This window comes from Narcine bancroftii, chromosome 3 (genome assembly GCF_036971445.1).
Source record: "Narcine bancroftii isolate sNarBan1 chromosome 3, sNarBan1.hap1, whole genome shotgun sequence".
NCBI classification, from domain to species: domain Eukaryota; kingdom Metazoa; phylum Chordata; class Chondrichthyes; order Torpediniformes; family Narcinidae; genus Narcine; species Narcine bancroftii.
In genome coordinates this window covers 300,173,360-300,199,777 of record NC_091471.1, presented here as the reverse complement: position 1 = coordinate 300,199,777, position 26,418 = coordinate 300,173,360, and positions in this window count along the sequence as shown.

The window sequence follows — 26,418 nt, the reverse complement described above, 5'->3', positions numbered from 1 at the left end:
AGCTCATTATGCCAATTAGGTGAATAGTATATGGCTTGGTGAGTGACTTGTAGTTTTGTAATAGGCTAAGGCATGAATAATTGATGTTTCTGGAAAAGCATCCACTATTAAAGGTACTCTGGGGAAACCTCACAAGAATCCTATTCATGAGCCTTCCCTCGAGATGGGAAGATTGTTAGTTAAAAAATTAATTCCAAATTTGCTTTACAAAGTTCATTCACTTTGCAACAATTCCTCAAACATTCAGCAATAATGTGAGATGAAGCCCTCTTAAAACAGAAGTATTTAAAAATATCTTGTTAAACATACATTCAATAGCCATAAGAAGCAAATGAACAGAAGTATATTTGAGAGATGATTGTCTTAAAAAAAAGTCAAGATTACAGGCCAATTCCAGGTGAAAGGGCAAGTATGGCAAGGGTATGAATGGACTACAGCCTGAGTCAAAGGTAACAAACTGAGATGTCAGGCCAGAAGGACTGTGGAGGAGAGGATTGGTGAGGGCTATCTTTGGCTTGGCTTCGCGGACGAAGATTTATGGAGGGGGTAAAAAGTCCACGTCAGCTGCAGGCTCGTTTGTGGCTGACCAGTCCGATGCGGGACAGGCAGACACGATTGCAGCGGTTGCAAGGGAAAATTGGTTGGTTGGGGTTGGGTGTTGGGTTTTTCCTCCTTTGCCTTTTGTCAGAGAGGTGAGGGCTATACAGAGGTAGTAAAGAAGGATCATCCCAGTTCATGGATTTAAGATGGAGATTAGGAGGAACTGCTTTTCCAAGAGAATGGTGGGATTCTCTGCCCATGGAAGCAGTGGGCTCTGCCTCCTTTTTTATATATTTAAAGCACAAATAGATGTTTTTCAAAGTAGGGGAATAAAGGGTTATGGGGAACAGATGCGTATGTGAAGCTTAGTTCATGGCTAGATCAGCCATGATCTTATTGAATGGTGGAGCAGGCTTGAAGGGTCAGATAGCTGTCTCTTGTTCTTGTTTCTTAAGTTCTTATGATAAATCTGAATTCAATGTCATGGAGACACTGTAAGCCAGTTATATTTCCCAAGCAGAGGGGTGTCAGGTGTGCTGGATTTACAACAAGGCTGGTGATTGGGCAAATGGAGAGCGCATTCGCATACAAAGGACAACAGTGGTAGAACCAACTCTTGAAGCAACAATGCAATAAGCCTTTCAGTGATGGTGAATTTGAGCAGGTTGCGGAGCAGGTACCATCATGGATCTGGAAGTAGAATTAATGATCAGCAAAATATAGAATTTGAAGTTTATGGACAAGTTATTTTTTAATTAATGAAGTTGCCTGGATCTCTGATTAAAGCACAGAAATGCTGGAGCCAGTCTCGCAATGCACATAGAGGTAAAGATATATAACTGACGTTTCGGGCCTGAGCCCTTCCTCAATGTAACTCAGGCCTTGAGAGAATGAGGGCTTGAAGGGCTCAGGCCTGAAACATCGGTTATGTATCTTTACCTACTATGGATGCTGCGTGACCTACTCAGTTCCTCCACCATTTCTGTGTGTGTTTTGACTACATTCACAGCACCTGCAGATTTTCATGTTTCACTCAGTCCATTTTCAGTCCAGCTGCAGTTCTCTAGTTATTGACCCTACCATACCTTACAAGACAAGAACAAGGGGTTGCCACCAAGTGATATTGGGATTAGATGTGCACAAAATGCAAGCATTTACAATCTGGTTATGTACCCTGATTTATTTTTTATATAATCTTTCAGTAAATGATAATTCAAAATTAAAGAAGAAAGCACAGAAAGTATTCAGCAAAAGTAAACCATGAACATCACCAGACACTGAGATTGAAGTAAAAAACACAATGCTGGAGAAACTCAGCAGGTACTTTATATAATAAAGATCAAAATACTTAACTAATGTTTCAGGCTTGAGCCCTTCATCACGTTGGGACAAAATGTTGACAGATGCCCGAACAAAATGGTGGGAAAAAGGGGCAAGGGGAGGAGCAGGAGGAGGTAATAGGTGGATGAGGGAGGGAGGGAGGCATAGCAGCAAGCAGACGGAGGAGGGATGGCTCTGTGAATAGAGAGGGAAGGGGGTAGAGAGCTAATGGAAAGAAGACAAAGGGAAAAGGGAAGGGAGGGAGAATGGAGAGTAGGTTAGCAGAAACAAAAGAAGTCAATGTTAATGCCATCAGGTTCAAAAATTAGGTGCTGCTCTTCCAATTTACAAGTAGTATTGGTTTGGCAGTACAAGACCATGGACAGATATGTCAGCATGGGAGTGGGGCACAGAATTGAAATGGTTAGCCACTGGGAAATCCCGTCACTGATGCAGACAGAGTGACCAGGCTCAGCAAAGCGATCTCTCAGTCTGCATCCATTCTCTCCCATTGTGGGTAAGAGTTGAGTTGATGGTGGTGGAAGAAGGAGGACATTTCAGATGATCTGAACTGGAAGACCCCATCTTGGGAACAGATATGAGGAAGACGGAGAAATTGGGAGAGAGGAATAGAATCCTTACAAGGGACTGGGTGTGAAGAAATATAGTTGAGATAGTTGTGCAAGTTGGTAGGTTTGTTAAAAAATGTCTGTGGAAAGCTTGTCTCACAAGATGGAGACAGAGATCAAGAAAGGCGAGATGGGCAAAGTAAATTTGAGGTCAGGCTGAAAGTTGGCAGAAAAGTGACTGAAGTAGAAAGCTCATCATGGGTGCATGAGCAAGTATCATAGGAAGAGCTGAGGAAGAGTTGAAGGGCCTTGCCTGTGTAAGCTTGCAGTGTGGATTACTCCACAAAGCCCACAAACAGGCAGGCATAGCTGGGACCATGGCTCCTCCTTTGATTTGGAGAAAGTGAGTCAAAGGAGAAGTTATTGAGGGTAAGAATAAATTCTGCCAGGTGGAGGAGGGTGCTGATGGAGGGTGACTGGTTAGGTCTCTTGTTAAGAAAGAAACTAAGGGCTTTGAGGCTTTCTGTATAGAGAATTGGACATCCATAGTGAACTTGAGGGAATTGAAGGCCATTGAAGAGATGGAGGGCATGTGAGGCATTGCAGATGTTGGTGGGGAGGGATTGAACCAGGGGAGACAAAATGGAGTTGAAGTAATATGATACTCAGTGGGGCAGGAGCATGCAGAATCAATGGGTCTACTTGAATAATTGGGTTTGTGTATCTTAGATCAGAGGTAGAATTGGGCAGTATGGGGATGGGAAACAATGAGATTGAAACAAGGGAGAGAGGTGACCAAATGTGATGAGTTTAGAGAGAGTGTTGGAGACAGTGGCTTGATGTTTTGTGGTGGGGTCCTGTTGAAGGAGTAAGTAACAGGTGCATGACAGCTGTCATCTCGCCTCGGCATGGCAGAGATCAGTGCGCCAGACCACAACAGTGCCACCCTTGTCTGAAAGTTTAATGGTGATGTTGGGATTAGTGCAGAGAGAATGAAGGGCAGAGTGTATGGAGGAGGTGAGATTGGAATAAGAGAGGGGAGTAGAGATAGTTGATGTCTCAGTGGCAATTAGAAATAAAGAGAACCAGACCAGCAGCTGGCCAAGAGGTGTCCAAGAGAAGGAAGAATGCTTTATGTGGTAGAAGGGATCGCCCAAGTACACCCATGTGAGCAATGAACCTACTAGCTCCGTATATCTTTAAAATGTGGAAGGAAAACAGAGTGCTTGAAGGGATGAGTGGACAAGGGAGTCGCGGAGGGAGACATGGGGAGAATGTACAAACTCCTTACAGACAGCACCGGATTCGAACCCAGGTCACTGGCACTGTAATAGCATTGCACTAACTGCTACGCAATGTGTATCATTGAATCCAAGAAAGATATAAATTATCTTTTTTTTAACTACAAGAATTAATTCTACTGGCCTCCATGACAAATTCCACAGATTTACCCACCCTCTTGGCTGAAGAAATTCCTCCGCACCTCTTTCCTCAGTGGACACCCTTCAATCCTGAAGTGGTGCCCTCTTGTCCTAGACTCTCCCACAATCTTTCTACATTTAGTCCATCCACACCTTTCAATATTCGAAATGTTTCAATGTTATCGCCCCCTCGTTCTCCTAAATTCCAAGTACAGGCCAAAAGCTGTCAAACGTTCCTCATACGTTAACTCTTCCTTTCCCGGTATCATCTTGGTGAACCCTCTCCAATGTGGGCAAATTCTTTCTTAAATGAGGAGCCTAAAACTGCTGACAATTCTACAAGTGAGGGTGCATGTGCATGGAAAAGTGCATATGGGTTCACATGCAACCTGTCATACAACAGCAGTGACACCAAGGAATGATTGCAAAATAATCATCTTTCAAAAATGATAAAGGAAGCCCATCATTTTCTGTTTTCTGTTTGGAGTCCAGCCAGAGATTTAAAAACCCATTGCCTTTTAATTAACCCCAATGTCTATAAAAGGTATTTATTTTAAATTTTCCTTGAGATAGTATGGCAACCTGGGAAATAGATCTACTTTGGAAAGAAATCTTGTGTCTCCCTTGCATTATTAAAAAAAACAGATTATGTAAAATATCGTATCCTTTAACTCTCAGAAAGAAATGTTTCTATTATCTATTTTAAACATGTAATGTTATAATTAGACTTTATTGTAGTGTAAGTTAATCTTACAAGAAAAACATACTCAAATGAAAAATGTACTACAACGAGCATAATAGTGTTATAAGCTATAAGTGAGAACCTTATTTTGACGGTAAAAAATATCAAGTGAAAACAAAGATTAAAATTCATTTGATTGAACAGACTTGTTGAAACAGAAAGATATGAAGATCTTTTCATAACTATTCTAATATATATGTTGAATAGTATCAAATTCTTTCTGTATTGGTCAAATTCTGAGGCAATTTTTCTCAAGTAACACCAACTCATCTCACTAGATGTCACTGTGTGCCAAAAGCCAAATTTTTAGAGAGATTTGTCACTTCATGAATTTTTAACAGTAAATCATGAAAAGATTGTGTTCTTGTTAAAGGGCATAACTTGGAAAATAAACCTCTTCTGCCCACTTAGTGCGTCTTCTTTAGGTTTCGTGTGATGATAGTGATCAGTCTTCCCAAAATACTGTTCGTGTAAGTGCAGGGTATCTCAATCAGCAGGCTACATTGTACAGAGACACTTTCTCTCCATGTTAGGAGGGCATAGCGGGTGGGCTCTCCCAAGGGACCACTACCTCTGATCATTTTTCTCAGGACAATGGCAGACATGGGCCACTCAGTGTTCCCTTCCCAAGAGGGACACTGCTGGCACTAGGTTTGAGTAGAACAAGTGGTATATCTTGGAAACTTTGGACATGAAGCACTCTTTGAACATTGACCAGTCCTTGAATAAACATACAAAATTGCTGGAGGAACTCTGCAGGTGCTGTAGTGTCCATTAGAGGTAAAGATACAAGGCCTGAGCCCTTGAAGATGTTTTCACTGCAATCAAGGCATCTGTAGACTTCCATGTTTAACTCCAGTCCTGGAATGGACCACAGTGCTTCTATCACTCCACTAAAAATTACTCTCAGATTCTTCAACATCCCATTAGAACCCTAATCATAAAGTAGTCCAGGACCATCAAGAGATCTGTTTGCAATGTTGAAAAGTCACTTTTTTTTATCTTCCAATAACTGAAACTGTAAATATTTATGTATTATCTCTTTCTCTGCTTTGGCAAATTGTGGTAATTTAATCCTTATGATCCTGGTTGGTGTACCATATGTACCTGTGTGGCTGCAGCTAATAATTTGGCTGTATCTGTACATTGTATTTATGTACATGACAATAAACTCATTACTCATTTGCACTCTAGAAATTCAAATGTTTTTAATTAGTTCTGTGACATTTTTAAAACTACCTTAAGAAGTATAAGACATAGATGAGACCAGTCTGCAGTACTGGGCATAGTTTTGGTCACCTACCGACAGGAAAGACAGAAATAAGATAGAAAGAGGGCAGAAAAGATTTATTAGGATGCTGCCTGGACTTCAGGAACTGAGTTACAGGGAAAGGTTAAATAGGTTAGGTCTTTATTGCCTGGAGCGTAGAAGAATGAAGGGAGGTTTGATAGATCTATTTTAAATTATATGGGGGATAGACAGATTAAATGAGGGTAGGCTTTATCCACTGAGGTGAGATACAAACCAGAGGACGTGGGTTAAGGATGAAAGAGGAAAAGTTTAGTGGGGAACTTCTTCACACAGAAAATGGCAGGAGTGTGGAATGAGCTGCCAGCTGAAGTGGTGAATGCGGGCTCAATTTTAACATTTAAGAATAATTTGGACAGGCACATGGATGGGAGGAGTATGGACTGGGTGCAAGTCCATGGGACTAGGCAAAATAAAATGATTCAGCACAAACTGGAAGGACTGAAGGGGTCTGTTTCTGTGCTGCAATGTTCTATGGTTTTATGATTCCAAGAAGTATTGCACCTTATCATATTGCTCAGAGTGTCGTAAAGATCTTCACATTCAGAGAATTACTTTCCTCTTAGACACTGGAATTACCCAGAATGTAGGTCAGAAAATAAGACAAAACTCCCCTCCCTTCCATTGATTCCATCTACATCTCCCACTGCATGGGAAAGGCAGCTGGCACTCTAAAAGACCCCATCCCACGCCAGACGTGCCCTCTCTCCTTTTTCCCAATGGCGAGAAGGCTTAAGAGTGTGAAACCCTGCATCAACCAGCTTAAACCCAGTTTCTTCCCTGCAGCCAATGGGCTCCTGGATTAACCCCATTTACGAAGCTGTGACTGTTGACCACTGAATCACGGTGCTGAATGCTACTGCATTCATATTGTAAAATCAGTACTTCTTAACAGTTTGTGGTAGAATAGTTTGCCATTGGTTTTAATTGCACGTTTTATTGTAATGTACATAGCAGTATTAACTTCCGATCGATTTTGATTGCATTTCATTTGGCTGGTTTACTGGTACAATGACAATAAAGTGAATCGTAATCATTATAAGTGTCTTCTCATGCTGCCCTTGCTTGACGTTACCATAAATATTCGTGTATAATGCAACCCCTCCCCATTTTTGAGGGGAAAAAGGGGGAAAAAATTTACCCCCGAGTATAATACGACCCCCCCTCCCCTCACCCACCCTAGTCGTGCTGCTGTCTTTCCGACCGCTCGCCTGCCTGCCCGAGTCGCGCTGTCGTCTCTCACAACCCTTCACTCTCATTGTTTCTAGAATTCCTTAAGCTGTGCAACTTCCGGGGAGGAGTCACGTGATGGAGTAGTGGCCGGACGGTGAACTCCAGCCCTCTCCAGAAAAGCCGGGAAAAACAAGAGAAAATACAAAGGCACAGAAATACAAGTTAAAGAAAAGTGAGTATAAAGGTGGAAAGAAGATGGAGACAAAAGAAAAAATCAAAATCAACGGAAAGAAGAGAGGAAGAGAAGACAACGGAGGAAAAAGGTGAAGGCCTTACCTGTCCGAAGAGGCCCGCTGTGGAGAGAAGACCCCACTACCTCAGGTCGGTAGAAAAAGAACTACAACAATGGCTCACAAAGCCGAGTAAAAGTGCGCAACCGCGCATGCGCGATGCGCATGAAAAAAAACACACCGACGGGAGGGGGGACCAGCTGGGGAGTCGATCTCCACAGCCGGCAACGACAGCTGCAGAACACCTGCAGCAAGAAGAAACCACAGAAGACAATGGAAACAAGAAAGAAGAGGAGGAAAGGGCAGCAAAGAAACAACAGATGGCCAACCCAGAGGAAGAAGAAGAGGAAGAATACAGTGAAATAGATAAAGGGAAAGGCAAGGTAAAGGATATACTTGCTCTTGTTAGAGGATACATGGAGTCATTTAAAGAATGGCAAACACAGGAATTCAATGATTTAAGAAGAAGAATAAACAACACAGAAAAGAAAATAAATAAAATGGATATGACCTTAACAGAAATGGGGAAAAAAATGGACAAGATGGAAGAACGGGCAATAGCAGCAGAAATGGAGGTAGAAGACTTAAAAAAGAAATTGGAGGAATCTAATAAAAAAACTAAAGAGACACAAGAATTACTAGCCCAAAAAATAGATATAATGGAAAATTATAACAGAAGAAATAACATAAAGATAGTGGGCCTTAAGGAAGATGAAGAAGGCAAGAATATGAGGGAGTTTATAAAAGAATGGATCCCTAAGGCCCTAGGATGTCCAGAACTACAGCAAGAAATGGAAATAGAAAGGGCACATAGAGCATTGGCCCCTAAACCACAACCACAACAAAAACCAAGATCTATTGTAGTAAAATTCCTAAGATATACTACAAGAGAAAAGGTACTGGAGAAGACAATGGAAAAAGTAAGAGAGGGCAACAAACCACTGGAGTATAAAGGGCAAAAAATCTTCATTTATCCAGATATAAGCTTTGAACTCCTAAAGAAGAGAAAAGAGTTCAATACAGCAAAAGCGATTTTATGGAAGAAAGGATATAAATTTACACTGAAGCATCCTGCGGTATTGAAAATATTTATTCCAGGACAACAAAACAGACTATTCTCGGATCCAGAAGAAGAACGAAAATTTGCAGAACAATTACAAAAATAGACTGAGGGATGAAGACGGGTAATGAGAGCAAAAATGATCACGATTGATATGTATGTGGGTAAAGACAAAAATAGACTGAGGGATGAAGACGGGTAATGAGGGTAAAAATGACCACGATTGATATGTATGCGGGTAAAGAGGTATAAGAGTGAATAGAGACAATGGGCATATGTTAAAGTATCTGTAATTAGAGGAAAACATAGAGAGTATAGACAAGAATTAATAAAGGAAGGTAATGGAATAGAGAGAATAAGGAGGGAATTAAAAGAGTGACCTTTGTGACATATAAAAAGCGAAATCTTTTCTGGGGGGGCTGGGTGGGGGAAAAGAGCGGTCACTGCAAAATCAGTTGACGCTTGCGAGTGGATTCGCAAATCCAAATGGAGAGGGGAGATGTGGTTGTCCGACAAGGGATAAAGGACAACTCAGGAGGGGAAGGGGAGATTGGGGATAAAGAAGATAGAAATAGGAGAATAAGGAAAATGTTGGATGTTGTAGGAATGTTGTCTGGTAAAGAGTTGAAAATAAGAAAACAGAAATGGAAAAGGAGGAAAGGTAATGATGGAAAAACGGAAAGAGAAGATAAACAAAATATAAAATGGCTACGCTGAACTATATGACTCTAAATATTAATGGAATACATAACCAAATTAAAAGGAAGAAACTACTAAATTTACTGAAAAAGGAAAAAATAGATATAGCATTTGTCCAAGAAACACACTTAACTGAATTGGAGCACAAGAAATTAAAGAGAGATTGGGTAGGACATGTAACAGCAGCATCGTATAATTCAAAAGCAAGAGGAGTGGCTATATTAATTAGCAAAAATGTGCCATTTAAAATAGAAGAGGAAATAATAGATCCAGCAGGTAGATATGTTATGATAAAATGTCAGATATATTCAGAGCTTTGGAATCTACTCAATATATATTCACCTAACGAAGAAGATCAAAAGTTTATGCAAGATATCTTTTTGAAGGTAGCTAATACGCAAGGGAACATACTAATAGGAGGGGATTTCAATCTGAATTTGGATCCAAATATGGATAAAACGGGGAAAAAAATTAACAGGAAGAACAAAGTAACCAAATTTATAATTAAATCAATGCAAGAAATGAAACTTGAGGACATATGGAGGAAACAAAACCCAAAAGAAAAGGAATACTCATACTACTCGACTAGACATAAAACATACTCAAGGATAGACCTATTCCTGTTATCAGCCCACATTCAAGGGAGAGTTAGGAAAACGGAATATAAAGCTAGACTATTATCGGACCACTCACCCCTGTTATTGGCAATAGAGCTAGAGGACATCCCTCCAAGAATGTATAGATGGAGATTAAACCCCATGCTACTTAAAAGACAGGATTTTAGAGAATTTATTGAAAAACAATTAAAAATGTACTTTGAAGTAAATACGGAATCAGTGGAAGATAAGTTTATACTATGGGACGCAATGAAAGCATTCATTAGAGGGCAAATAATAAGTTATGCAACCAAGATGAAGAAGGACTATAATCAGGAAACAGAGCAGTTGGAAAGGGAAATAATAAACATAGAAAAAAAATTAGCAATAAAGGAAGATACAACCAAAAGAAGAGAATTGGCGGATAAAAAAATAAAATATGAAACATTACAAACATATAAGGTAGAGAAGAATATAATGAAGACAAAACAGAAATATTATGAACTAGGTGAAAAAACACACAAAATCTTAGCATGGCAGCTTAAGACAGAGCAAACTAAGAAAATGGTATTGGCAACAAGAAAAAAGACAAACAAATTACATATAATCCAAAAGAAATTAAGGAAAACTTCAGAGAATTCTATGAACAATTATACCGAACCGAAAACGAAGGGAAAGAAGGGAAAATAGATGAATTTTTGACTAAAATTGAACTACCAAAACTACAAATAGAGGAACAAAATAAATTAACAGAACCATTTGGAACAGTAGAAATAAAAGAGATAATAAAAAATTTACCAAATAATAAGACACCAGGAGAGGATGGACTCCCAATAGAATTCTACAAAACATTTAAAGACCTAATAATACCGCCCCTCCTGGATGTAATCAACCAGATTGATGAGACACAAAACTTACCAGATTCATGTAAAACAGCAATAATTACAGTGATACTAAAACAAGGGAAAGATCCACTCTCACCAGCGTCATATAGACCAATATCTCTGCTAAACACAGATTATAAGATAATAGCTAAACTATTAGCGAACAGATTAGCAGAACAGGTACCGAAAATGGTAAATTTAGACCAAACTGGATTTATCAAAAAAAGACGCACAACAGACAATATTTGTAAATTTATTAACTTAATTCATGCAGTAGAAGGAAATAAAGCACCGGCAGTAGCAGTTGCTTTAGACGCAGAGAAGGCCTTCGACAGAGTAGAATGGAATTACTTGTTCAAAGTATTGCAAAAATTCAGTTTACCGGAGAAGTTTATTAATTGGATTAAAGCATTATATGAGGGACCGTTAGCGAAAGTGACAGTAAATGGACATGTATCAAAGCAATTTAACTTAAGCAGGTCAACGCGGCAGGGATGCCCACTATCACCATTATTGTTTGCGCTAGCTATAGAACCACTAGCAGAATCGATAAGAATAGATAATAATATAAAAGGAATAAAAATAAAAGACAGGGAATATAAAATCAGTCTGTTTGCGGATGATGTGATAGTGTACTTAACAGAACCAGAACTATCAATAAAAGAACTATATAAGAAATTGAAGGAATATGGAGAAGTGTCGGGATACAAGATAAACGTAAATAAAAGTGAAGCAATGCCTATGAATAACGCGGATTTCTCAAAATTTAAGGAGGAATCCCCATTCAGATGGCAAACGCAGGCAATAAGATACCTAGGTGTGCAAATAAACAAAAATCTAGGCCAATTATATAAACTCAATAACAATCCACTAATGAAAAAATTACAGGACGATTTAGAGCATTGGAAAGAGCTACCACTAACACTGATAGGAAGGATAAACTGTATTAAAATGAACATTTTTCCAAGGATACTATACTTATTTCAGGCATTGCCAATACAACTGACAGAAAAATTCTTCAAAGAGTTAAAGAAAATAAAAAGGAGATTTTTATGGAGAGGGGGGAAACCGAGGATAGCACTAGATAAATTAACAGAATGGTATAAACAAGGAGGCTTACAATTGCCAAACTTCAAAAATTATTATAGAGCCGCACAATTAAGGTACCTATCAGATTTTTATCAAACAAGGGAAAAACCAGACTGGACGAGACTAGAATTAGATAAAATAGGGGAAAAGATACCTGAACACATATTATATAAATGGGACGAAAAATTGGTACAACATAGAACTTCTCCAGTATTACACCATCTCCTCAATATATGGAAGAAGATTCATGTAGAAAGAAATAAAATAAATTACCAAATACCAAAACTAATATTGACGCAAAATAAGCTACTCCCTTTTACAATAGACAACCTTGCCTTTAGAAAATGGGAAAAAAAAGGGATTAAAAGAATAGAAAATTGTTTTTCAGGAAGTAGATTCTTATCCTTTGAACAAATGAGAGATAAATACAATATAACTGGAGATACAGCGCTGGCATATTACCAACTGAGATCCTACTTGAAAGATAAATTAGGAAGTAACTTGAGTTTACCAGAGGGAAGTAACCTTAAATATGTGATTACAGATACAATGTTAATCAAAAGATTTATAACAAATATGTATATTAAACTGCAAGAAAAGGAGAATGAGGAAACAAATGGTAAAACTAAACAAAAATGGGAACAAGATTTAAATATAAAGATAAAAAAGGAAACATGGGAGAAGTTATGCTCTGGAACGATGAGAAATACAATAAATACGAGGCTGCATATGATACAATATAATTGGTTACACAGACTATACATTACACCGCAAAAGTTAAATAAATGGGACCCAACAGTATCTGATAGATGTTTTCGATGTAAAAAAGAAAGGGGAACAACAATTCATGCAATCTGGACATGTGAGAGAGTAGAAAAATTTTGGGATGATCTCAATCAGATATTAAATAAAATAACAGAAAACAATATACCAAAGAATCCAGAGATCTTTCTCCTAAGTAACATAAAAAATAAAGAATTTGGAATTGACTTGGAAGATGCACAAAAAAGATTTGTCAAGATAGCCCTAGCCGTAGCAAAAAAATGTATTATGTCAACCTGGAAATTGGAAGATAATTTGAAAATACAACAATGGTATATAGAAATGAATAAATGTATTCCATTAGAAAAAATAACATATAGTTTAAGAAATAATATTGAAATATTCGAACAAGTATGGGAGCCTTACATTAAATACAATAGCGAAAACCTACCGGGAACAAACATTACCTAAGTTGATGGAAGGAGAAGAAAAGAAAAGAATGGACTCAGTAGAATTTCTGGTGTATTTTTGTTGAATGACAACACTGTCTAACTGAATTAATGCAACCTAGATTGTATACCTAAAATGGATGAGAGGGGGGGGGGTGGGGGGATGGCTTGGGAGGAGGGAGGGGGGAGGGAGAAAAAGTCACTGTAAATGTGTGGAAAAGAAAAAGTGTATATCATGGCTATTGTGATTTATGGTGTGAAAAATAAAAAATTTAAAAAAAAAAAAAAAAGGTGGACAACAGGAAATTTTGTACAACATTACGTTTCTCTGTTTTATGACATGACAATAAAAGAATTTTGGATCTTGAAAAAAAAAAAGCTGTGCAACTTCCTGACATATCAGCACTTCTCAAATTCTGCTCCTTTGCATATTTAATTACCCCAACATCAGGAGCCAAGCAGCCAAGATTTTAAGCTCCATAAATTCCTCCATCTCTTTTTTTTTCCCTTCCTTTGAGGGTTCCTTAACTGACCCACTCGCTCACATGCCCAGCCGCCTAGGTCGCGCTGCTGCTCACCCGCCCGCCCAAGATGCGCTGTCGCTCACCCGCATGACTCGCGCTGCCTCTTGCCTCCTCGCCCGCCTGGCTGCCCGAGAGGTGCTGCTGCTTGCCTGCCCGGCCGCCCGAGTCGTGCTGCCGTCTACCACTCACCCGCTCTCCTGCAGAAACAAAATTTAATTTTACTCTCGAGTATAATGCAACCCCCCTATTTTTGATGGGAAAAAGGGAGGAAATTTGCTTGCATTATTACTCGAATATTTACGGTAATTGATATTCCTTTTCATCATAATCTCACACTCTCTAAATTATGCTCTTTGCATGTTGTATAAATATTAGAGATAACCTGTTGGTCTGTTGGCAGAAGAACCCTTCTCACAGTACGAGGTACTTGGTGTCAAATAAACTCAAACATATTTTGACCACACAATCTTACAAAAGCAGCAAGAGCATTTCAATACCAATCACTGGAGGTGAAGATTAATTTATTCATAATACAGATACAGCTCATGAGGCCACACCACCAAATTGCACCCATGTGACCAATTAACCTACTAACTCCACACAGATTTGGAGGGTGGGAGGGAACCGGGATACCTAGAGGAAACCCACGTAGCCACAGAGAGGCTACAGACGTTGGCAGATACAAACTCGGGTCATTGGCACCTCAGTAGCATTACGCTAACCGTGCCACCTATGTTCTCAGGATCTGGGAAGAGCTTTTGTCCTGGGCAACAACACTCGCTTTAATTCCTTAGGATTTTTTTAACTACCACCCAACGATGCTAACGAGGTCATTACCATAAAGTAAGCGTTAGACTGTCAGGTACTGGAGTGGAAAGGTTTACATTTGTACCTCCCAGTGTTTTGAGAGTAAGCTCTCCTGTTGCTTGTAAAATATTAAAATCTGTGCATGAACAGTAACTCATCGAGAATTATTACAAGTAATGAAGAGACACTGTATGATGTACTGCTTGCTGTAAAGCATTGCTGCAGGAACAGAAATGATTAGATTTTCCACCAGATGGCAGCATGAAATTCCACATCTCCAGCAGATGGTTTTATTTTCATGCACCATTTTGGAGACGAAAACTGAGCAATCTGGGCTGAGCAGGAGGGAGCTTGGCAGCTGCTACTTTTCCACCAGTGAGTCTTGCACGAGAATAGCGACTGCAACATTTTTGGTGGGATTTTCCTTTGTGAAGTTCATCACAACCTGCCTCCTTTCCCTTCCAAATCGATCACACCTCACCTGCCAAGTTTCTTGGGAGTTCATCAATATGCTAATTTTTTTAAAAAGTTGTTCACCAGGTTGATTCCAGAGAGGGTTAACCAAGGAGAGACTGAATAATCTGGGATTATACTTGTAGCAATTTAGAAGAATGAGAGGGGATATTATAAAAGGCATAGTTAAGATAGAGGTAGATGCATTGTTTACTTTGTTCATTTTGGTAGGGGATGTAGCCTCAAGATTCAGGGTAGTAAATTTAGGACAGAAACGAGGAGGAACTGCTTTTCCCAGAGGGTGGTGAATCTGTCATATTTGCTGCCCATTCAAGCAGTGAGGTTTATTTAAGAGAAGATTGGATAGATTCCTACATAGTAAGGGAATTAATCTCTTTGTCGATCCTTGCATCAGATGAAATGGTGCAGCTGAGATAGGTAAACTGGTTGACCGTTTTGAGTTCAGTGTGCCTGATGGAGATGTGGGGGGGCTGGTAGTCATGGTGGGGAGCTGGCTGATGGACGACCTCAGTTTTCTTCAGGCTGACTTCCAGGCCAAACATTTTGGCAGTTTCCGCAAAACAAGACGTCATGCGCTGGAGAGCTGGCTCTGAATGGGCAACTAAAGCGGCATCATCTGCAAAGAGTAGTTCACGGACAAGTTGCTCTTGTGTCTTGGTGTGAGCTTGCAGGCGCCTCAGATTGAAGAGACTGCCATCCGTGCGGTACCGGATGTAAACAGCGTCTTCATTGTTGAGGTCTTTCATGGCTTGTTTCAGCATCATGCTGAAGAGGATAGTAAAGTGGGTTGGTGAGAGAACGCAGCCTTGCTTCACGCCGTTGCCAATGGAGAAGGGTTCGGAGAGCTCATTGCTCTATCTGACCCGACCTTGTTGGTTTACGTGCAGTTGGATCATCATGTTGAGGAACTTGGGGGGGCATCTGAGGCGCTCTAGTATTTGCCAAAGCCCTTTCCTGCTCACGGTGTCAAAGGCTTTGGTGATGTAGAGTCCTTTGTTTTGTTCTCTGGACTTTTCTTGGAGCTGTCTGAGGGCAAAGACCATGTCACTAGTTCCTCTGCGCGAAAGCCACATTGTGATTCAGGGAGGACATTTTCGGTGACACTAGGTATTAGTCTATTAAGGAGAATCCTAGCGAAGATTTTGCCTGCAATGGAGAGCAGCGTGATTCCTCTGTAGTTTGAGCAGTCTGATTTCTCGCCTTTGTTTTTGTACAGGGTGATGATGGCATTGCGAAGGTCCTGAGGCAGCTTTCCTTGGTCCCAGCCAAGGCAAATAGCGCCTTTGGAAGACTACACAAAAGAGTCTGGAAAAACAACCACCTGAAGAAACACACAAAGATCAGTGTGTACAGAGCCGTTGTCATACCCACGCTCCTGTTTGGCTCCGAATCATGGGTCCTCTACCGGCATCATCTACGGCTCCTAGAACGCTTCCATCAGCGCTGTCTCCGCTCCATCCTCAACATTCATTGAAATGACTTCATCACCAACATCGAAGTACTCGAGCTGGCAGAATCCGCAAGCATTGAATCCATGCTGCTGAAGACCCAACTGCGCTGGGTGGGTCACATCTCCAGAATGGAGGACCATCGCCTTCCCAAGATCGTGTTCTATGGCAAGCTCTCCACTGACCTCCGAGACAGAGGTGCACCAAAGAAGAGGTACAAGGACTGCTTAAAGAAATCTCTTGGTGCCTGCCACATTGACCACCGCCAGTGGGCTGATATCGCCTCCAACCGTGCATCTTGGCGCCTCACAGTTCGGCGGGCAGCAACCTCCTTTGAAGAAGACTGAAGAGCCCATCTCACTGACAAAAGACAAAGGAGGAAAAACCCAACACCCAACCCCAACCAACCAATTTTCCCTTGCAACCGCTGCAACCGTGCCTGCCTGTCCTGCATCGGACTTGTCAGTCACCAACAAGCCTGCAGCAGACGTGGACATACCCCTCTATAAATCTTCATCCGCGAAGCCAAGCCAAAGAAAAAGAAGGGAATTAAGGAATATAGGGAAAATCCAGGTAGGTGGAGATCAGCCTATCATCAGATCAGCCATAATCTCATTGAGTGGCAAAGCAGACTCGAAGGGCCAAATAGCCTACTCGTGCTCTTATTTCTTATGTTTTTATGTCACTTATAAGCCATTTGGAATTTAAAGGTAGAGGTTCAGGACATACTATTTGACATGCTGACTACAGCAGTACACATCTCAATGGAAGGAGTGAGAGGGAATTGGAGAGGGACGGAATGATCCACTGACAACATCGTCTCAGACACATAATAATTAACAGGACTGGCTATCCAATACATGTTCCTTTTCATGAAATCTATTCTGAGTTCCATTAATGCAGCTGCTGTTGAATAACATTGTAGGCAGTGAAATATGCCAACTGGCCAACAAACTCTATACAAGATCCAGATTTTACCATTGAACCCTCCCCTCCTCCCAATGTACAGCTGTTTGTGTTGCTCAGTTGAAGGGTCGGAATTCAGTTTCCAATCTCCCCGACCATCACTCTTCGGTGACCTACATCTGAAATTTTATTCCTGGCATCTCCCCACATGATGGTCAAGAATTGTATTGAGGTCCAACTTTTAGCAGCATGGCATTCATCCACAGGTGTTAGAGCAAGAGATCACTTTTGAGGTTCACAATGAACGTGCCGTATCAAAATGATATAACGTAACTAACCTATTACTATTTATATTCAAAATCCTGATGAATATAAGAATCTAGGATGTAAAGTCCATGAAATGCACACAATCAATGAAATTACTGTTATAAGAGCAGAGGTTGCTCTTTTACACTGTTACATTACATCTACATTTAGTTGTGAATGTACAGTCTATTGTTGAAGCTGTTTTCTGCTCGACTGTAGCTGTGGAAAGTGTGTTGTCAAGTATTCACTTAAAGTACATCGATTTGCATTTCACCATTTCATCATTTGTACCCTAAACACGAGGAAGTCCATTTTCTTCTACGTCGTCAGCTATTTTGAAGAGTAGAAATATCTGACAATACATGGCAAAAATCACTGAAACAAATTGTACATTCAGCATTTTAAGCGTGTACACTCATTGCAGGCTTGTACACTAATTGCAGGCTTGCACACTCATTGCAGGCTTGTACACTCATTGCAGGCTTGCACACTCAATGCAGGCTTGTACACTCATTGTAGGCTTGCACACTCATTGCAGGCTTGTACACTCATTGCAGGCTTGCACACTCATTGCAGGCTTGTACACTCATTGCAGGCTTGCACACATTGCAGGCTTGTACACTCATTGCAGGCTTGCACACTCATTGCAGGCTTGCACACTCATTGCAGGCTTGCACACTCATTGCAGGCTTGTACACTCATTGCAGTCTTGCACACTCGTTGCAGGCTTGTACACTCATTGTAGGCTTGCACACTCATTGCAGGCATGTACACTCATTGCAGGCTTGTGCATTCATTGCAGGCTTGCGCACTCATTGCAGGCTTGTACACTCATTGCAGGCTTGCACACTCATTGCAGACTTGTCCACTCATTGCAGGCTTGTACACTCATTGCAGGCTTGTACACTCATTGCAGGCTTGTCCACTCATGGTCGGCTTGCACACTCATTGCCGGCTTGTACATTTGTTGTCGGCTTGCACACTCCTTGCAGGCTTGTACATTCATTGTACGCTCGTACATTCATTATCAGCTTGCATACTAATTGCAAGCTTGTACATTTATTGCATGCTCACACATTCAGGGTAGGCTTCATTCAGCAACTTGCCACACAAAAAAACTAGACGTGAAATGGCAGTTGCTCTGTTATACAACTTTCCAAAGCAAATCTTAACTGCTACCATATTGGTTCTTTCTAATTGCAAGCCAAAAGACAAAGTTGCTTTCATTGTGATTCTCTCCTATCATTTCAGAAGGTCTTATTTTAAAAAATAATAGGAATCAGGAAAGTCAACATTAGATTGCAGAGGCTTGAACTCGTAGTGGGAACAGGGAGCGGATTTATTGTAATGAGAGTTGTAATAACAAGAATTGAGTCTTTCAGTATGATTTGTGTTTGAATATTGAGATGAATAACTGGGAAGAATATTATTTAACTGTCCTCATCAAGGTGCAGAGGAACAGTCTGGTGTGTGATTTCCATGCTCACACAGGCTGCCAACATTGTGAAAGTTGCAATTAATACTAGTCCCTCGTATTTTGATGCTAAAGGCATTTACCTTTATTTAACATCAATAATACAGTCAAGAGAGAATTGTTGTCCCCTCTATGTTCCTTTCAGAAGAAAATGCAGAAAGATGAAGCAGGATCAAAAATGATCGATGAAAGAATCTTTGTTGGAACTGTACCGCCTCATGTGCCCCCACCCCCACCTTGGATCATGCCCTTAAATCAAATGCAGGAATTGCCCCAAGAGTCAGGTCTTCTCCACAAAAACACACAGGCTTGATAGAGGGAGTGTTGTCACTGCATTCCAAAGGGCTTGTGTTCAGATGCAAGCAGGGTTGAATTTTCTGAGGTGATACATTTATGTGCAAAACACTCAATCTCCAGGATAAGATGAGTTTCAAGATAAATTCTATTGCAAGGTTCATTCAATGCTGTACCAAGCAATGAAATTTGAAAAGCCCAGTGTTTAATCGGTAGAGAGTTAAATCATATTGTAATCTAAGAGTTTTGTCCAGTTAGGATCCTCTGAATTATTGAATAGAGCTGGCTAAATTGTTTCTTTTGCAACTTGAGACAAGTTTGAACTTTAGTGCATAATGCATCCAATATACAATAGTCATCATTCTTTCTGGCATTCTAGAGAAATCATGTCTCAATACATTTTAGCAAAGAGCAAATGTTTAGGCACTGAGTTTCCCAGGAAAATGCTGATATCATTGACAGGTCCAATCGGGGAACTATAAATTAAAGCATGAAGGAAGAGGAGCTGAGTGAGGGAACCATGCTGGTTCTGTGCAAGGTTCCATTTTCCAGAGGGCTCACTTTCCATGGATCTGTACCTGTTAGAATGGGCACATTATGAACTTGCCTGTCCTCCGTGATCTTTTACCTTTGAGGAAAATGGACAACATGGAGGAAGAGTGAAAGAGTATGGTAGATGTTGAGATGAGGGAAGAGATGGAGTAGACATTTAGCACGGTAACAGGTTCATCCGACCCATGAGCCCGTGCCAACCAATTATACCCAATTAGCTTACAACCCCCATATATTTTTGAAAGTTGGGAAGAATCCAACGTGCCCAGAGGAAACCCATGCAGAGACAGGGAGAACTCCTTACAGACAGCACTAGATTCAAACTTGGGTTGATGGCACTGTAACAGCACATGGAATATGGGGTGAGATGTTGGGTAAACCTTCAAGGATCAAGGATCAAGGTTTCAAGGCATTGTGAGAAGTTCAGGAGCAAGTAACGTAGATGTTTGTGCTTGGGGTTGGTGGATAGAGGTAGGGTGAGAGCTGGATGATAATGTTAGACAAATAATTGTGAAGGCCAGATAATGGTGGGATAGAGTTGGAGAGCATCTGAGAGGATCAACTGTAAAGGAGGCTGGGACCCACTATTAACTGTAAAGATTTGGAGAATGCACACATCCTAAGGAAGATGTACATCTTGCCCATCAAACCAAGACCTAGCCAGAGTCAGGCATCTTAGTGCCAAAGCAAGCCCAAAACATCTGTTTGGATGCAGCCTTGTGGGTATAGTGAAGTTTTACACAAATGGCATCTATATGACGGTGATGTATTTCCTGACTTCACATGCCCAGAAGCTCCAGAGTGTGTGTGTTTCGCACACTGAAGAAGCAGATCAAAATTTTGAAAGGGTGCTGGTAGCAAGTTGAATTACATCATGGAGTATTTAAAAATAAGCACTCCACAATAAGATTTCAAGAACCATTTCCAATGGCATTCCCCAAGAGGTTGCAATTTCATTTGCCTCAATTTAACTGATGTTTCAGACTGTGTTTCTTGATGATCCTCTTCTTATTTAAAGAGAACCTATGATCCTGATGTTGTGTCAGTCCAGTGAAGAAATCTAGGCTGACCCAATAAATCCTGACCTTCAGCACTTCCATGGATCCTGGAGATCTATCAAAGGTTTGTTGATCCTGTTTCTGGAAAGTTCAGTTGGGTCTTTCGCATTCAAATTATATTGTTTGCTTATAAAAATTGTATTTAAAACAGCACCTGGAATGATCTCATGACATCCCCAAGCTCTGACTGGACAATGAGATGCTGTCGCTATTATAATTGCCTCAAACGATTTGTGCTCAGAGGCTCCCATCTTGTTAAAAGCAGTGATGGGTTCTGCTTCAATTAATCCATTCTTGCAACATACTTTTCTATGGAAAAGGCAAAGTTTCCTGACTTCTTCATTCTTTTGATGATAATCTTTAGACCCATGCTTTCATTAGCCAATGCAAATTGGGTTTTTTTTTCAGATTTAAAAGCACAGAAATGATGGAGGTATTCAACAAGCCTTGCAGTGTCCATAGGAGGTAAAGATATATTACCAATATTTAAATACCTTGAAGAAAGGCTCAGGCCTAAAAACGATTATACACTATATCTTTACCTCCAATGGACGCTGTGAGACTGGCTGAGTTTCAGTATTTCTATGGGTTTTTTTTTCACTAAAATCTCAGCATTTGCAGACTTTAGATTTATTCTATGTAGTTCCTCCAGTGCACTGATGGTTCCTCTCTCCTGGATAAATATCTGGTTTCTCTGGCTTCATGCTAAATCCTGGCATCCACTCAGTCACTTCCTTCTGCTCTATTTTGTTGAGCTTGACCATTTTTCTGAAAGGGGCCACCTCGAGCTAAGGATCCTGGATTTTTAATTTAACTCTTCAGCACATTAATGGCCTCTAGAATCCTGTGAGTGAGGACTTTTTCAAAAACAGATGTTCATCATGTTGTAGGGTTCAGATTGAGGCTTATATTTTCTCAGCATTTAGGTCTCTCCTGTCGGGTCAGAGAACAGTGCCAGCCTGCAGATTACAGGCAATCTTCTAATCTGGTGGGGGAGGGGGTGGGGGTGGGAATGGGAACAACTTTTTACCATGCATGGGTCAGATGGTGAGTCAGTGGTTGAATGGCAGGCCGCACTGATTTTTCGGCGGCGTCACACCAGGGGTGGGGTGGCAGTGGTAATGCTGGAAGGGGTGGGGGCTGGTGGTGGAGGAACTGTACAAATAAATGTGGATGATGGGATGGATTCAAAGGGCTGGGGGAGTGGGATAAATTTCAATCATGGGCTAGATAGGTTGCCCGCCCCTGTTCTAATCAGATCTTCATAGCACTTCTGGAGAACCTTGGCCAAATGCACTGCCAACTACTGTTAAGCTCCAGAGAGTTACCACTGACCAGAAGGTGAGCTGAGCCACATGAATTCCAAGAACACAGAAGCGGGTTGGAGGCTGGGCATCTGGAGAACAGCTTACCTCCAAACATCCCAAAGTTTTCCTACTGTCCACTTACTGGAAAGATAACACTTGTCATTGGCTCCAAATCCTGGAACTCCCTCCAATAGCTCAATGGGTGCATCTTCAGAGGAAGCATGATGGTTCACAGCAGAGACTTACCATCATCTTCTTCATGGCAGCTGAGGATGAGCTTTGTGAAAAATGAATTTATGTAGGGAGGCATGGTGAGCTCAGCACTGTTACAGCACCAGTGATTAGGGTCTAAATCCATTGCTGTCTGTAAGGAGTTTGCATGTTCTTCCCATGTTTGAGTGGATTCCCTCCAGATGCTCTGGTTTCTTCCTACCCTTCAAAATGTACCGGGGGTGTAGGTTAATTGGGTGTAATTGGGTGGCATGGACTAATGGGCTGAAAGGTCCTATCAATATGTCTAAATTTACATTTAAAATCTAGAATTGTGGCTGATAAAATCTGACCTTGCTGGTAAAGGCTAGATCCAAAGGATGATACAAAACATTGCACAAGTGAGGCATAATACATTGGAATCTTGAGCAAAAGAAATTAAAACTATTGCACAAAAAATGCTGACCAGCCTACAGAAGACCACCACCGATTTCATCATTAAAATTAGAATTAAATACTTGTACTCTAAGTGCCATGGGGAATTAAAGAGCACATATTTGAATGCAGCTTAGGTACAAGGACTGCACAGGGATGCTGGTCGGATCACACTCCAACCTTCCCTTCAGTAATTATCCAAAAGAAACATATATAAAGGGATATATGGCACATTTGTATCTATCACAATATCAAGGATAGGCATGGATTCCAGTTAATGTCTGTTGCCCACCCTGCAATAGAGGGTCGTGTAATATTTTCACTCTTGACCTTTTAACAAATGGGGCATGAGAGATATAAACAATCCGTGGAGTCCTTCTCTGTGTATTCCCCAGAACTGCAGCTTCCATTCGACCTTCACCAAACGCCACATTTAATCTCTGTCCATCACACCAGGAGGACATTTTGAGGCAATTGCCTCCTCCTTCTGAGAAAATAAAGCCCATTGTTTTGAGGAACTTCGGAAGGTTCATATCCACGCAGCTTGACCTTGGTGATTCTATTCCTTGTTGCTTCCTGAGAATTGGCATTAATTGGCACTCAAAGCCCAAGTTAACAACACTTGGATTACTTATTCACAGTAATTTTCTCTGCTGTGGATCTTCAAAGTTTCTTGGAGTTCATTTAACTAGCGACCTATCATGGACACATAACAGCTCCTCACTTGTCAGGAAGTCACAACAGCGATTGCACTTCCTGAGAAGACTGAAGCAGACAAGGCTACCTGCCACCATCATATCGAACTTCCACATCAAGAGCATCCTGGCTGGTGAGATCACAGTGTGGTACACAGAGAAATGGATCCGAGGTCAATCCACAGGACCATAAGTGTGGCAGAGAGGATGATTGATATCTCCCTCTCCAACTATCAACATGATCTACTGGGATCATTGTCTGATGAGAGCATGCAAAACCACTGAGGACCCCTACCATCCAGCACACAGCATTTTTCAGCTGGTCCCATTAGGAGAGAGATGCAGGAGGATCAGAGCCAGCACCACCACACTGAGGAACAGCTTCTTCTCATGGTCAGTGAGAATGCTGAACAACCAAAGGAACTGCTCACATGAAACATCCAAGACTCTCATATTTACGTAAACCAAGGGCCAGAGAACCCTCTTTTGTCGGGTTATACTTAGGCAATCAGATGACAATAAACGATGAAATTCAAGAGATGTGGTCAAATCAAACAAGGCCCAGGATTATGTGTCAGTCAATTCAGTTCCACTCCCTTTCATACATGCATAGTTTTAAAGTTTGTTTGACTGATCTGGAAGAGTAAATGTGTCCTTTTTGATTTTTTTTTCTTGCTCGTTAAATGCTTCAGAAGAATTTTCAACAATATTTAGACTTTTTCCATATCCTTTCATTGTATATTAGACCTGGCGAATCGTATCACCAGATTGATCTTTACCTAACTTGGACAGACAGCTTGTGAAATAAAAGTTATACATAGTCATGATTAAAATATATTTGTCTGGTTTTAGACTTTTTAACTATTATAGAAGCAACAAAGAACAGAATTCTTAAATATGAATTTTGAGCTAAGTTACATAAGCTTTTAATTTAGGCAGTCTGCACAATATGACTCCAGCATAAGACATTAGTAAACAATCAGCATTTATTCATTTGGTCGTCAGTAAAATATCTGGGGTCATGAAAAGCCCAATCTCCTCCCTTCAGTAGCAATCAGACCAACCCAGGTCACCCTCCCTTCTTCCCCCTTTTTGTCAGGCAGGAGACAAACGAGTTTGAAACACCAACCTCCAGATTCCTCTCCTCCTATCAGTCATTTAAATGCATCTCTCATTGGCAAAATATGATGTCTTTGCTCTATAATCCATTTGACTTCTTACAAACTTACTCCCAAACACCAGTGGTTTTCAAACTTTTTTCTTATGTCATAAATGCTTTGTGATCAGTAAGGGATTGCTTAAGGTGGTCTGTGAGTAGAAAAAAAAGTTTGAAAATCACTGTTTTAATCGCATCTAATTGACTCCTTATGTGCACGGTTTCATAACTCAAAGGAAATGGCCCAATGACAAATTTTCTCAAGCAAAATATTTCAGTAACAATTAGGTCTAGAGCAGTGGTTCTCTACCTTTTTTCCCCACTCACAGACCACCTTAAGTAATCCCTTACTAATCATAGGGATCGCTTAAAGTGGTTTGTGGCTGGAAAGAAAATGTTTGAAAATCACTCCCCTACACTGTTGTCTTATTTGTTTAAATTGCCCACTTGAAGTATTGGTGGTAGCTATATTGCCAATAAGAAGCGAGTTCCAGCATTTTTACCCAGTGATGCTGAAGGAGCAATTATGTCAGGAATTGATACATAATATAAAGTACCTGTTCAGATATACCAAGTAAGAATTTCGATGTACATGTACATTATACAATGCATATGACAATAAATTCATTTATCACAATAATTAGGTTAAAATTTCAAAACATTTTTTCTCAACCTTACATTCCCCACTTCACAAGCTTTTAACTCCATGTGGTGCCATGCTGCATGCCTGTTGCCTAAGCCTATGTCCTCCACCTTTGGACAAGGATCCACAGCCAAACACGAGCTCATTTGGCCCATTTTCCCTTCCAGTGAGAAATGCCTCCAAGATGAAACACCTTCAAACTTCCACTCACCATCTCAAGCCAATCACCCATGAACCTTGCCCAGACAGAACTGGAAACTCTGTACATGTGAATGCGTGGAATAAAGCAAGGTCCTCGCCCCTCTGCTCGTGAGTATCAGTGGGCGGAGATGAGGCACCTCCGGTGCAGTCTGACTTACCTGGTGTCATTTCAGTTCCCCTCCAAAACCTCAGAGGTCAGGAAAATCTCATGACAAGGAAGGGAAGTCGCAAATTCTTGCAGCACTTTCAGGAAACCTAAGTGGGAAGCAAAGCAAAAGGGAAAAATAATCAGAAGGCTTAATACATTTAGCTGGAGAAAGCAGAGCAATTACCATTGACCCTGAGCTCCTTTTTTAAAGTTTAGAATGCTGTTTAATTATGCATCGCTACATTTACTAACCTGCTTTGTATCAATTAATTGGCATCATGCATATTGCGAGCATCATGAAACATCAGGATGTGCTCAGCTGCCATGTGGACCACTGTAGCAGGATGCCCAAGGCTCAGTTACTGTTCAGGCCATGCCATAGGACTCCAGAATGAAGAACAAGATAGGATGTCCAGACCAAGCCCAAGCAAGTGTGGTGGGACAGCAGGTCACAGTTCTAGAGAGAAGACCCTGTCTGCTAAAATCTGGCTCTATGTTGCATGGATTCCAAAATCTCTGGAACCAGTCGAGTGAATCCTCACTGTAATCCCTTAGTGACATTACACTTTCTTAGATAAGGAGATCCCACTCACGCACGCTTCTCCAGATGCAGTCAAACCAAATCCTTGTACAATCTTAATAAAAGTTGACATATAATTTGCTTTCAATTTTTAATTTAGACATTGTGATAGTACGGATTCTATCACCAATGTGTATATGTACAGATTGTAGTGTAGAATCATGGGTCCTCTACCGGCACCACCTACGGCTCCTAGAACGCTTCCACCAGCGTTGTCTCCGCTCCATCCTCAACATCCATTGGAGCGCTCACACCCCTAACGTCGAGGTACTCGAGATGGCAGAGGTCGACAGCATC